This window comes from Pinus tabuliformis, chromosome 8, assembly GCF_031772625.1.
Source record: "Pinus tabuliformis cultivar Carrire ecotype Pingquan chromosome 8, CPIR1, whole genome shotgun sequence".
NCBI lineage: Eukaryota > Viridiplantae > Streptophyta > Pinopsida > Pinales > Pinaceae > Pinus > Pinus tabuliformis.
Window position 1 is genome coordinate 189747976 of NC_142294.1, and position 16419 is coordinate 189764394.

Sequence of the window (16419 nt, forward strand, 5' to 3'; positions counted from 1 at the left end):
CACATGTAATCAAGAATAAATAAACAATACTTGTAACCAAACTTACAAGAATGATACATGTAACCAAACATACAAGGAGGTAACAAAGTGACATATTACAACATGTAAGTGACATATGACAACATGTAACCAGACATACACTCATAATGATGCACTCCACAATAAAAACATCAAGCTCCTCATGACGACATTACTACAACCATGATCAACATTATGAAAATGCAACAATCACATGGAATGCAAGTGTAAGAGACACATGCAAATGACATGCATGCATGACCAAGATACAACTCATCCAATCTAAGGGGTTAATCCTGCCTTGATGCCACTTTGTAACACCCTCCTCCCACATCTACCCAAGCAACCTTTCAGCCTAGGCAAACATGTGACGAGAGGCCACTACAATATGATTCAACCTCCTAAGTCATGTTAAGGAAGTGGAACCAATGGAAACACATCATATAGACATCCAACATCAGCATTAGGACCCTCAGGAACCAACCCAACCTTTCAGCCAACTAGACTCTAGGTCCCACTGATAGTTTGGAATACTTGATCTCTGCAATATCTCATTCTATGGGAATGCCAACATCCAAGGACCTTTGGATGCTCTCACAGGTATGCAAGCCAGCATCCAAGGACTCTTTTTTCTAGTGTTGTGCCAACGTCCCCAAGATTTGAGCCACTTTTTCAGGCCCAAAGACCAGGTCACTGCCCAGAATTGAGTCATATATTTCAAATAGTAGAATAACAAGGAAATGAAAATGCAAAATAAATCACTTGAATGATACCTTGACTAGACCACTACTAGCCATGACAAACATTTCATCAAATATATCATGAAAATGTAATCTACAGGTGTAAATAACAGATCTGAGCATAAGGGTCTTATGCTTAGCTAAGAATCACTAAGTGGCATTGATGCCTCAACACATCAACTTCCATTTCATCCATTAGGTCATATATACATTGATCATCCATTTGCAAGTAAAAATATGATGAAATTCATAAATAGATTTTGTCATAAAACATATAAATAACCATCATAATAGCAACAAAAATACTCATGAAATCACATCCATATAAACCACATATAATCTAGTATAATAATCATATAAATACAAGGAGAAATAACCTCATATTGATGATGAAAAATCCAAAACCGGGATGGGACTTTCATGTTCCACTTGACTGTAGAATGGTTGAGCCAAATCTCTCTTCATCCATTCACCCATGTGCCATATTCAAAGTATGAATGTGGTATCTCATAGAAAACATCAATAAAAAACCATCTAGGGCTTCCAGAGGCCATTCACCTCAACCCATCAAACAGTGATTCCACCTCATGGTAGGACATCACAAAACCATCATCAGATTGGTCACTATCCCAGCTATCCAAGGCTCCATAGTGTTTGTTCCAACCAAGGCTCCAAGACTAGTAACTAAACCCATAGTTTCCATTGGGATCCAAATCATTTGTCCAACCATGGCTTTGGGACTAGTAACTCAACCCACCAAGGGCTCCAGAGCGTTTGTCCAGCTAAGGCTACGAGACTAGTAACTCAACCCAAGCTGTTATAGGGATTCAGATTGTTTATCCAAGCGAGGCTATAGGAACTAGTAACTCAATCCAAGCTATGGAAACATGAGAACTAACAAAAACAAAACAAGGAAATAAACCCACAATCTCCATGGTTATCTACTAAATGTCAAGGCTAGAAAATCCACTGTCAATCTAGGCAATCCTCCATGCCAATGATAGATCATGACCAACAATCCACATGCATATGTCATGCATGCCAAAACTGGTGAGGAAAGCATATATGCAACTTGGTACCTGCAAGAAAATCCTACTGTAGCTGCTGATCCCAATGTCCTCTTGCACATCCTCCTCTTCCTTTGCCTTCTTGCTTCAAAAATCCAAGTATGCCACACCCTCCAAGAGTGCTCCAAGAAAACTCTAAGTCTTTAGGAGTATGAGAGAGAGAGAGAATAATGAGAGAGCTCCAAAATTGAACTGAAAAAAGGTTACCAACTAATCCTAGTAAGCCTTTCTGTGAATGATGCCTCTAGTTTCTTCATTTTCCTCCTCACATGAAACCTATGACCTTTCACCTGCCTTTTCTCCTAATTTCCATTATTTTCATAAATAAATGTGCCAAAAATGTCATTTTTCCTTTCCAAAGCCTTAACCATTTCCTTTTCCAATTTCCTTAGCCATTAAATAACCACAAGTGATCCCCATCACTAGGATTTTTCCCAACATTCAGCTTGAAATATATGTCACATCAACCGTGGTTATTATTTTGCCTTTATTAAATTTTATTACCTGGAATTTTCACCGGGGCTATTACACTATGTGGTGAGAGAGACCACACACACTGAACAAGAAGGGAATGATCATCCATAATATAAGTTTTAAATTGGAAAGTTTAAAAGACATGATCATAAAGGATTAATTCAAAAAAAATTAGAGAAAGTATGCCTTGCAGGGCCATATGCTTAGGAGAGATGGCAAGAATTTTTTGCTGAAAATTAATAGGATTGGAAATAATTAAAAAAGAGAGGATCCAACCCAAATGTTATCATTTTTGGTACATTATCTCTAGAAGAATAGATAAGATTCATTATAGAAGTGGTTTCTAAGGTGAAATCCAAGGAAAAAAATATAATTGAGATAGATCACCTGAAGGAGGAAGCTAATTTGAGAGATATGTAGGAGGAACAAGAAAGGGAGATTCAATCATGAGAATGAGAAAGAAAGGTTAGCAAATAATTGAGAAGAAATAAATAAAAGGAAGAGGATCAAGAATATATTTCCCAACAATAGTTATAGAGTTAGCAAAAAAAGAAGGAAAAAATTAATAGAATAAAGGAGGAAAGAACAAGATATTTAGTAGAGTATATGGAGAAAACAACCAAACTTGTAGAACAATGGAGGGGGGTAGAGGAATAAGAAATAGTTCAAAAGGAGAAAGAGGAGGAATTCGAAAAGGAGGAGAAATATAAAAATAATGTAGAGTTGAGAAAAACCTCAATCAATCTCAATCCAATTATGCCCAAGGATGTCATTGACCTTATAGAAAAGGAGAAAATCAAGGTAATGAGTACCCTAATTATAAATTAGAATCCATTATGGATGCACACTACAAGGAATAATGAATAGTTGAATGTATATATAAACCAAGAGGAGGCTACAACAGAAGAAATCAATCCCACTTGAGATGGCGAGGAATTAACCCCTAAACAAACTCTATTGTAGTGGAGATACTTGCTAGTGAAACTACTGATGCTTAGGGTTTCTAGGTAATGACTGACATCCATGTCTTCCACAAAGAGGTACAAAACCCTCCTATGATAGAAAATAAAATTGATTTAATATGACAAGGAATTCCATGTGATAGCATTAGAAGTGGAAAAACAAAATATAACAATGGAATATGTCCATAAACTAGCCATTTTGACAAATATTCTATCCTGGGGGGAGCAAAGGTGTAACATCCCCTATTTTGGCCATTGATTTTGTAACATCAAATGCGAATCTAACTCTAGTGTTGGAAAACTATAGTTGGATGAAGCTCCATTTAGCAATTGTTCATTATTACTTAAATTTAATTAAACCCACTGGAGGAATGGACAACTTACACATCGTAGTTGTGCGGGACATTGATTATTTTTGTTACATACCCTGAAAATCCATAACCAACCGAATTAAATTTTGGGACAACTCACAATAATTTGATAAAAGAGATTACCTAACAGGTTTTTATTGCGATGTGAATGGTGCCAAACTAGAGTTAGCATAGTCACTTATAGCTAATTAGTGAGAATAGATATTGGAATGAGGCGACCATGTGATATGGATCTACCTCTAATGACATGGTAGAGCCACATGGAATACACGTGGATGTCATGTGGGGATCACCTAATGACATGTCATTATCTAATTGGTTAAACTTCAATTAGGCATAACCTTTAATGTAAGAGTTAGATTGAGATAAAATGTATATCACTAGAAATATCTCAACAAGTTAGACATGATGGAAACATTGGAATTTAATTCTGTAACCTTTGGAAAAGAAGGCTTTTTGTAACCATATATTGATAATAGACCTTAGAGGATGGGTTAAGACATAAGTAACACATCCCATAGCCTAAAAATAATAAGAGGGTCGAAGGGAGAATTTTAGAGCAGTCTCTGATTCAGGTGCAATAGTTGGACTAAAAGGGCTCAGATAGAATTTAATATAACATTTTATTTATTTCATATGTTGATTTTTTTATATTTATACCTGATGTGGTTACCAACCTTGGTAGAATGCTTACATATCTTTTATTATGTGACAAACATGGATTCCGATTTAGTGAACAACTTTATATTAGCATGCATCATGGGACAAACCGAGATAATGCATTGGTGTACTCATGATATATTTAACTAATGGTTTTGTGTGTGTAAAAACACATAAGAAAACACAATATCTAGATAGAAAGGAAATAATGAGAACCATAATGGTGTATTGCAACACAGATGGATCTAAGCATAATTCAGAAGAAGAATTAGTTGGGAAGACGTCAGGAAATAATTTCCCTAACTGGACGGACACCCTCAAGAGTTTGAAGGATGAATTGAGAAGTTGTAAAGTAGAAAATGAAAATAATTTTATAGCACAAGAGAAAAAGCATAGGTGAATGTGTTAATTTTGTAGAGTCTATTAGATTTGCAAATGCAAAAAAAAGCAAGTTTGGTGTAGCTACTAGCTACATATGGAAACACAAGGCTAAACAAAGTCTATTTGGAAAGTGGAAGCATGGATTGGAGACTATAGCACCGAAAGAAACAATTCAAAAAAGAGATATAGATAGACAAGTGAAGACACAATGAGGGGAGGAACTCTAGCAAGCACTCTAGTAAGAAGATCAGATAGCCATGAGCAGTTATCATATGCATCTACTAGAAGACACCACAAACAAGAAAGGAATGAAAAAAGATTTTTGTTGGGGGAGTTCAAGAAGGAAAAAATCCCATCTTTTGATGAAGAAACTGAGAAGGATGGAGAAGTGGAAAACTAATAGGAATGAAGAAACACTTTAGAGTACATGACTAATCTAAAAGCATGAAGGCTAGGGTAGCTGTTTTCATCATAAAAGGAAAAATTAATATATGGTAGTAGGATTTGATAAATTTCAAAGAAATTAGAGAGGATTTGTCGTGGAGAAGGTATGAGAAATATTTTCATGAGAAGTACCTGTTCGAAAGGTATTATGATAACAATATTAAAGAGTTCCACAAGCTTAAGTTATGGAAACTTACCGCAAATGAATACACCAATATATTTTTAGAACTGTTTAGGTATGTGTCATACATCAAGGATGAAAAGGTGAAGATTCAAAGGTACCGAAATGGATTAGCATAATCTTACTGAGACATAATTGAGTTTGATGAGCCAAGAACATTAGAAGACAATGTTTAGAAAACTAAGTTCTATTAAAATCAGTCTAAGGATCAGAATGATATAAAGATAAATTGGAAAAATAAGGACAAAACTAATTTTAATGGAAAAGGATTAAATCGCTATGGGCACAGGAAGATGGGGAAAAGCAATAAGTTCACCAAAATTTCTAAGCATGAATTTCAAATAATGTTCTCAACTGCTAATAGAGATCAATCGACTATACTAGCAAGAGAAGAGGTCAAGGGGTTCAAGAGAGGACAATTCTAGTGTTGGACATGTGGAGGAGACCACCTAAACACAAACTAAATGATAAAATGTTGCATAATGTGAAAGAGGTAACAACAATGAAAGATGTGGCTCAAAATGTTCCTTGAATTTATGTAGCATTGGATAAATAGAAAGAAAATAATTAAGCTTCAATTATAAAAATCAATGGTATGGTCATTAATGAGCCAATTTAAAATATAGTCAATCAAGGCTCTAATACCAGTTATTTTAACCCAAATTTGTATAATATTGTGCCTTGCAAAAGACGGAACATGCCAAGCCATGACTAGCCCAACTATCCACAAGAGCCAAGAAGAGAGTGATAGAGCTTGGTTATAGTCCATTTTTCCCATATTGAGTTAGTAGGAGAGAGATTTGTCTTGTTTACCTTGGTGCATAACTTTTCCTATTGATTTTTCCTCTTTTATAGTAGAGACACTAGTCTTACACTAACAACCTAAGTCTAAACTCTAGTTCACAGTCTATAATCTTAGTCCCTAAACACAGGTTTCCCATTTACAACCAAATTATTTATCAAAACTTCTAGATGTTTTCATTCCTTAGGATATCAACTCAACCTACTTGTCCATGAGTTAGTTAGGGATTAATTATTATTGAATTTTCCAAAATTTTTGAGCCCCTAAATGTTGATATACATCCTCCCGGAGAGAGAAAATGACCTATATAATATGATGATGTTAATATGAGAAGAGTTATTAAGAATTTATGAGAGAGATATTCCATATTGTTTGGGTGCTTAGAGAATATATTTAAAGGGAGACTAGGATTGTAAGATCAAGAGGAGGATTTTCATGTTGAAGGTATATTATTGTATTTGTTTGCCTTATTAATGAAAGTCTATGATTTCTCTTATTTAGATGTTGTGTTTATCATATAGATTCTTATATCTTGTTCATGTTAATCCACCCTCAGCAAAAGGAATACTTTTTTTGTTTGGATATGCTTGTGTGCATGAGTTTTGGATCATAATTGTTAAGAGTCAAATCTTAAGGAATAAGTAGGTTCTCTAATCAGGGCTTCTGATTCAACATTTTCCATTGACATGTGAGGGTTCAGGTACACTTTCCTAAGCTATTTCATCGATGGGTTATGCATGAGTGTCATTTACATCTATGAGATTTCACTAATTTCTTTATACACATGGTCTGGTAGGTTCTGGGAAAAACCCATGGAGCAATATTTCCTTGTACTAGATTCATTTTGGTTACGATAGAATTAACAAATCCACTAGGGAGTCTACATCTCCTATTTTGGCTTTGGATATTTGGTTCGTTTTTGTTTCTAAGCCTTTCACTTTTGTTTTTGACTTGGTTTGAGTTTTCTCGAGGCTACCTTGCCTTAGATATGAATAGATCTAGATTTTATTCAAGTTTTCCATGTTCATTGGCCCAAAGACAAAGTTATAAAAGGTAAACTAGAGTCTTTTCAATAACAACATAGGTTGTGCACTACAATAATTCATCTTAGGATGTCTATTGCTCACAATTAACTTATTTATTTCTTAAAATAATGAGTTTTTAAGGAGTTTTTCCTCATATCTCTTTCTCAATTATCAGATATGTTCTTTATTATCTACAGAGGTTTAAATCTATCTTGTTTCCTCTTGAAAAAAAATTGGATTGGATCTAATTTGTTTTTCAATTTTGGTGTTTCCATCAAGGTTGTTTTTCTCCATTTTGGTTTCTTTTATTAGAACTCTTTTCCTCTATCTACTGCTGTTGTGTAAAATTGGATCTGAGGTGTATGGTTTTGTTTTTCTAATCTATTCATCTGATTGGACCATACAAATTCTTTTTCTCTCCATACTTCTAAAGTCTTATACATCAATTAGGGTTTAGCTTTTTACCTTTGTACATAATTTTCATTGCATGAATTTTGTTGTCTCCATTGAACCACATTTCTAAAACTATCTTTTCACTTCCTTTTTTTATTTTTCCGCATGCAATGAATTAGTTTTGCTGATATTTTTGTTTACAGAGACAAGTGTGATATTTTGATGCTTGGTGTTCTTTCTTGGTTTTTATTTGAAATCCTTTTATGTTTCATATTGAGTTAATTTTTGGATTAGTTTTTTGTTATGAATTTAGTGAATTTTAAGAGTGAAAATTGAGAGTGTGTGAGGTTTTTTTCTTTCTTTTGAAAAGGTGAAGGAATCATCCCTACTATAGTTTTTGATTTAATCAAATGAAAAGAAAGAAAAAGTTTATTTCCATATAGCTTGCATTAGGTTTGGGTTTTGAGTCTTTACACACCATATTAGTTCCACACTTCTTCCTTTAGGTAAATAGAAACCCATAAAATAAACTTTTAATAATTTTTTTTTTACAATTTTCTTTTCTTTGGAAACACACCTACAATAGCTCAAGCTAGGGTCTTGTATTAGGGGAGTGAGGTAGACTCTAGAAGGCCATAAATAAACCTAGTATCTTGAGTTAGGGAGCAAAAATCCATTTGTAGTGCAATGTTGCCTAGGAATCCCTTCGCATAGAAGGGTCAATCATGATGTCACATTGAGCCTAGAAGGGTGATCTACCTCGTTTCATTGGTCTTGGTGGTATTGCTTTGCACGTAGTACTTTGGGATATGCTTGAGAGGCATGTGGTTCACTTTAAGTAATCTCTTAGAAGGTTTCAGGCCTGGTCCTTTTCCTTTGCATGTAGATTTGATTGACAATTATTCCCACAGGTTGGGTTTCTATCTGTGGTATCCTTAGTTGCCACAATAATAGGTATGTTATGTAGGTGTCAATGAGGGGGACATACTTGTTGTACCCAAGGAAAACATTAGTCAAGATTCAATGGGTTCTCCTGGGGGGCACCCCATGAATCATAACGGTAATTGGTTCTCGTGTAAGAGCCATTAAGAAAGAGGTTAACATAACTATCCCAACCAGATATTCATAGTCGACTTGGGCCCTAATAAACCGAGATATAACTATGGGAATATCCCTTTTTCTATCTTGGTTTATGTGTTATTGACTCCTTAGATTTGATAGAGTGTTTTGTTTGATTTGACTCTAGTTGGGCATATGGATTTCTTAATTAATTATATTTAATAATCAAATGTATTCATCATGGGTGAGCAAAATATTTGACATCCTCATAGAATTTAAAACATTCCTTCAGAAGAGGAAGGTCCATCACCTAGAGGACAAAGGATAGCTCTCGAAATGGAGGACTTAGACCACACTAAATTTGAAGGGGATAACCTTGGTCCCTGGGGAAAAACCATAGTTATTGTTGAATTGATTGATGAAAGTCCACCACCACATGCCAACCCACCTATGACTGGCCCTTTTGGTCCTATACTTGTGCAACTAAGACCTCACATTTCTGAACATTTTTCTTTATTCTCTCATCATATTTCTAGTGAGATAAGTATTTATACTAGGGTGAAGGGTCCCCCATCACCTTTTACATCAACATTCACTTCTATCATGTCATCATTACCACTGCTTAGTGTGATAGGGACCTTTAGGGTCTACTTTGACAAGACGTTTTTCCTCTTCATGGGGCATCCAACTAGTTACTTATGTGAATCCTACAAGTTTACAAAATTTTCCTATATATATGCCCTCATTCACATTTTTGTTTGGAATGGGTGTGAAACTTTGTCAAGTGGGAGCTAGGGTGTTTACACCTATCTCATTTATACCTATGGTTCCTTTACTTAATACATTTTTTTTTTTTACTTTAGGGAATATTATTAGAGAAGCTTTGAGGTCTAGAATGGGCCTCCTAAGTAATATTATAAAATAATAGTGGAAATAATAAAATAATATTAGATTACATCATCAAATTTTAGAGGGGGATAAGAAAAAAAATACTTTTTTTAACTCATATTTTCAACTTATCTCCCTACGATATTACTCAACTTTTGAGAAGGAGTACTCATTAGATGCAAAATTTAATTATTTATCCAAGGAGTACCCATGTTGAATACTTTTGATGGACCCTGGAACATGAAAAAATGTGATTGCAATCACATTTTTCATGTATTTCTCAATTCTCATTTAGCGTGGTCCATAAAAAGTATGAAACATGAGTACTTCTTGGATGAGGAATTAAATTCAGCATCCAATGATTACTCCCAATTGAAATTTGATTAAAACATAGGGAGATAATTTGAAAATACGAGTTGAAAAGATTGTTTTTTGTTTATTTACTTTTATTCTTTTTATTTTTTTAATATTTTTACTTTTTTCACTCCAAAAATGGTGAATCCTCCCCCATGGTTCACATCATCATCTTCAATCATATGGGTTCTTATAAAGTTTATTTTGGTTGCACGTTTTTGTTTTTAGTCCCATGTTTAACCTCAAAATTTCTCTGATGGTAGGGGTATGTATGTTTCCCTCTAGCTATGCCAAGGGTACTAATGTTTTTGGAGGAACATAAACTTTGGGTAGTTCTCGGTTAAGCGGGATGCCTTTCTTTGGGGGTTACTTTTCCGTTGGAGAGGCTTGTTTTCCTGGGGGCATTAATCCCACTAGTACCACTATGTTAAAAAGTTCTTATGATTATGACAGTGATTTTGCATTAGGAGATCCTTCTTTCAGTGTTAGGTACAATCCTATGAGCAGTCATGCCTTTGAGAGTCCTTTGTTCCCTGGGGGCATTTTCCCTAGAGGATAATATCCTTTCACCACATTTTTCTTTTCCTGAGAGCTCAATTTACTGACGTGAACTATAACCATGGTCTATATTCATCCTCCATTAACTATGATATGGAGGGGACACAAGGTTTGTTTGGGGCACATTTTTACCTACTCATCCATTTAATAAAAATTAACTTCCATTTCTAACATCACTTGATTTTCTAGACTTAGATAAAATTAGAATTGACACCATACCCCATGATTCTAGGTGGCCACAAATTCGTTACAGGTTACCTTATGTTATTCCTAATTTCAAAGGGAGACTAGTAGAAAACCTATCCATGCATATCACCACCTATCATTTATGGTGCTCTTCAAATTATTTGGTGGATGATTCTATGAGGTTTCATCTTTTCGAGAAAACCCTGACTAGTTATGCTACTAAACGGTACACTAAACTCAATAGTGAATCCTATAGTGACTATTCTTCCTTGGCTCATAACTTTCTAAACCATTTTTAGCTACCTTAAAAATAGGATAATGGGACTGACCTCTTCTCCACATTTAAATAGGACAACTCTACTCAAATTTTTTATCATATCCATGAGTGGAGGAGACATAATATTTCAGTTAGAACCAAACTTCCTCATTAGGTGCTTAATGACTGGTTTTCCCAATCATTTATTTCAAATATAGCCAAGGATGTCAATATGGTCGGGGAGAATACTAAGGGGCATGTCATTCTATGTGCTACACATCTTGGTTTGATTTATTCTTAGTCAATCAATTTATATGATGACATTCCAAATGCTACTTAACCTTCAATTGATCTTGGAAATACGACCCTAGAATCTTTGGGTTGACAGGGTGTTAGGAGAATGTAGCAAAGGACGTATATAGTGGGATGAGTTATGATTAACACACAAAGGCCCCACTAGATTACTCATGCCAAAAGGTATAACCTCGAAATATATAAAGGCATGCGCAAGGTGAAGTCTCAGGGTGTCATGGCACTGGGAGGACATGGCAGAGGATACATCATTTTTATTTGGCTTGGGACCTATTGTCTCCCCAGAGTCACACTACACGATCTATAATACAGAGCCTCAGAACATCTAAATGGTTTCTACTTGTTGTTTGATAAATGGAAATATTCAAATTCAAATCTCAGTCATGATCATCCTAGTTTCATGGGAATATTACTAGTGTTTGATGTTCTTCTGATGTTGATTTACATTCCCTCTTGCCAAATGGTGTTTGGTATAAGATGATATTACAACAAATAAAAAAACCATGCATTAATTAGTTTCTGAAAATTAATTATGTATATGAGTGGGAAATTCAAACTTGAAATATCAACTATGAAAAAATTCCATTACACATTCAAGATACATGCACCTCATTTTCTCATTTAAATGTCACAAGAAAAAGAAATAACATGTTAAATTGTATCACAACCATAAAGTTAAATTCTTATTGAGATTCTCATTCAATTTTTTTAATGATCGCGTTGTCAAATCACTGACAGAATGACACAACTCATAACTTAGAAAATTGTTCATGTTTGTTTTGACCCGTGCAGGTGTACTTGGATCCAACAAGGTGCGCCAAATGAAAACATCCAAATTTATTTTTAAATTTTTTTAAAGTAGTTTTTAATTTGAGAGTGGTTTGGGATCAAGGTTGGGGGGAAAACATCATTATATTCTATCTTTTGGTGAGCTACATTTCCATTAATTTTAAGTAGGAGAATTCATAACCCTTGGGTTTGACGTAAACATTTTGAAAAAATAAAATATGGATGAAATATGGAGAATCAAGCTTTACCAAACATAAAGGAGAAATTAAGAATTCCTTCAAACCAAATAAACCCTAGTGGATGACTAAGAAATTAAGAATTCAGCCATTAGAAAACATATAATTATAAAATTTACCAATTCTTTTAAAACCCTTGCAAGAAATATCAAGAAAGCCAAGATACTCTTCAAGCTATATTGATAGATCTTGCAAGACTGAAACAAATCATCTGATGCCAAAATTCATTTCAGCCTAAAATATATAAACAATTCTACACAAGTTGCACAAAAAATCACATTCACAACTCAAAATTCCATGAAAATTGCATAAAATTGCCTTTCATTAGTAGTAAACCTCAAAATAAAGGTGACATGAAACATACATGATGAGAGAAATAGACAACCCAAGAGTTACTTCATAATTATTTCCCAAAATTTCTTCAAGACCTCCCAGAAATTCACCAAACAATTTGGCATAGTTTCCCCTACAACCAAGATTTTAGCCCCTTTTTACATTTCAAAATGAGGCCTATACATAGGCACTCAAGAGATTGGCCCTATTATAAACCACTAGTGGTATATGAAAATCCACTCAAGTTCGTTACAAAATTTTCATCTCTATTGTAAATAACTTCTTCTAGAAGTTTCACAACCAATGTAAGAATTAGTTCGGAATTCTGGAGGAAACAATCAGACTGCCACGTGTAAACTTAAGAATGGTATGATGGAAGGTGAGTGTGGCACATGGGACTCAAATAGACATGGGCAGAATAATATGTGAGAGAGAAACTTGAGGGTTTATAGAAAAAATGACCAAACCCTCAACATTTTCTCAATTGTAGCTCATGAGAAAACAAGCCTAATAATTTCATGTATGCTTCGAGAGCTCGAGTATCCATGGCAACTGGAGTGTTGAAAGGGAGAAAATTTCTACCACATGCACATGAAAGGATGCATACTGGAAACACACATTGTTGTAGCTTAAGACCAAGGGAGAAAATCAGAATTCACCAGGAGGAAGGAAGACAATATTGAAAATGTAGCAGGGAATGGCTTCTTTGACTTATGCTTTTGTCAAAGATGCCAATTTGAATTCAATATCATAGTTTCTTAAGTTAGTTGTTAGTTAACATGTGCGATGTGGCCTATCACTAATTTATTGTTAGCTAATTCGAGTTAGATGGCTTTCAATGGGTTGTGGACTAGTTCATGGATAAAATTAGCTATCTAGTGGAGTTAACTCTAGTGTCTATCGGTTAATTGATATATAGATCTAGAGTAGAGATAGAATTGAGTTTAGTTGAGTAGTTGATTTTTTTTTAACTCAAGTTACTCTCAGTTAATAGAAGTAACTACTGAATTTATCCTTAGTAGGTCATGAAATTTGAATTGCCTATTGAGATTGAATGAGGGCACAAATGTATGTATTTTTTGTACATAGGTTATTGTGTATAGGGTTGAGGATAAAACATAGCAATTTATCTTGGTTTTTATCACCAGAAAAAGATCACCTAGCCATTTCTAACTAGGTGGATCGAAATACACCATGTGGATTTAATTTTACCATAGTAAAATCACATTCACTGTGGAAAATAATTTAGTAAACCACTTTTATTAAATTATTTTCTTATTTAAATAAAAAAACCTCATGAGAATAATTTGGTAAATCATTATTTATTTAATTTCTCTAGGAATTATTATTAAATCATTATTTAATAATTATTCCTTGTCACATTTGACTAAATCCCTTACAAATATTTAAATAAATAATTATTTATTTGAATTTCTTTATTTATGTTATTAGAATAATTATTAAATCACTATTAATAATTATTTTGATTTCACAACTTTCTTGTTTCTCGCGAAATAATTAATCAAAATAATTAATAAATCATTTTATTTAATTATTTCTAAATAAAGGAATTTAACCATTTTAAATTTCTTTCCCTCTCCAATAAATATAATAAAGTATTCGAAGTAGTTAGATCAGACTTTGGTTAATAATATTTAATTATTCTCCATTTTTGAGATTAAATCTGTACTTTGCTATATAAAGGAGGATTTTTCATCCATTCTTGACCATGATCATTATCATCGTCTACACTACTGTCATTTTCTTGAGCTCCCATTTGAGTTCTTCATCTTTTTTTGGGTTTTTTCACACGATATAGAGAGGGAATTCTATATTTGAAGCATCAAGGATATCAAAGGACCCATTGCATGGAGGGGGTCTTACAGAGTAATTTGTAGATCTCCTTCACTAGGTGTTATCAATAAAGATTTATTCATTTAAAATTGTCTTTCCAATTGGGTTATTATTATGGATACATTATTATGTTGTTATGTGTTTTGGATATTATTTTATTTTACTGCATATTTTCCATTTGTATAGCAGATCTAGAATGAAAACAACCATCAAATTGTTGTTAGGGTCACTTGTCACCTAGTGACTTAAGTGACGATTTTGGTACAACTTCTAGGAATTTTCACATTAACAAATGGCAACTCCACTGGGTCTTTAGTTACACATTTGTCGTCTAATAAATGGTGACTCCACGGATTTAATAATCACATTATTGGGTGACTAAAGTTTCAGAAATTTTAGGGTTTCATTAGCCATTTTTTAGGCCTCTCAATTTTTATTTCCATTTTTAAACCCTAATTTGTCAAATTTTCATATTTTGTCAGGTTTCTACTCTTTTCGGCAAGTCACAGGTACCAGTGGAGTGGGAGACGACAACATCTATTTGAGATTTGTTGACTAAGACTCCATGGGACATAGCACACTTTATCCCCTTTATTGCGCTCCAGAGTGCACTTTTTTGCCCAGGAACTCTGCTCTCACTGAAAGAATGTCAGTACCTGCATTCTGCCACTTTTCTGAAAAAATTTCAATTTTTTTATAGTTTTGTTGAGAGTGTTGTGTGCTCCTTTCATATTCAGTGTTCATCCAATTCTATTACTGATGGCTCCATTTGTCTTTCGTTGTTCCAACACATGCTCACTAGAGCTGTTGCAAAGTGGTATGTACACCAGCCTAGGGCAAACCATTCCACTTTAGTGACTCTTTTCATAGCCTTTCTTTCATATTTCCAGTTACCTCTCTGTTATGATCCTGGTACTAAAATTTTGACTTCATTCCATCAAACTTTTGCCGTTCGCCTTTCCGACCATGTTAAGGAATGACGTAGAAGGGGGAGCGTCTGTCAGGCTCTTGACTTCGAAGACCAAGTCTATATGGATTGGTTTCTTAGATTGTTGTTGGCCCCCATTTTGAATGCTGCCACTTCTCACTTTCCTCAATCCAAGGAACAAGCTCTCTAGATAACTCTTAAATTTGACCTGATTTACGCCTAGTCAGGTTACGTTTACACTGTCATCCTCGATTTTCCTCTGCCTAGTGCTACTAATGTGCTAGTGGAATCTCATGCTGCAGATGGCATTGTTGGAACCCTTTCACATCCCCAACCATATGCTTCTCCTCAGATGAGTTATGGTCAGCCTCAGGGAGGGATTAATCCCATGTAAAATTATCACTCCCCTAATCCTTCTTAGGGCACTCCTTATCGAGGTCTAAGAACACCATATGCATATCCCCATCCTCATCAAGCGATGATAGGGCTAACTATTACATCGCATACTTATACCAATGTTGCCCCATCTCCATATTATTTGTATGCATAGCCTAGCTCTCCAGTTCCTTCGGCACTAGTGCCCGAGCCCCCCATGCCTACTCCCCCTCCACCACAGCAAGTACCTCCTCCACAAGTAAAAGTGTACGATTAGTATAGTGGTGCCAATTCCATGAATCCCAAAACAAAACAAGGGGAAGGGTAATAGGAACCAACAGCCTCAAGGTAATCAAGGAAACTAGGGTGCTCCAACCAAAGCCCCTCAGGGTCTTTCACCTAACCCCGCACCCCAACAATAGAGCGTTCAACCTAAGAAAACCAAGGCTCTTTGTACAAGAAAACCTTGTGCTTGTTGTGGAGTCTATGGTCATTATACTCATGGGTGTCTCCTGTTACCTCATATGCTCCACACATGGGAAGCTCAAGCAGCTTCTCAAGGATTGTAACCCTCCGTTCCTCCTCTCCCTCCTGCTTCATCTCAACCGGCTATGCTTACCAATCCTTTTCCCCACCAAGGATATATAGTTGCCCAACCTTTGCAAATTTAGGCCACTCAACTAGATCCTCCATTTGGTCACCACAATTATCAAATTCTAATGATGAATTCTTATGAGGTAAACACCAAACAAGTCAACCTCTAGACTTGATCG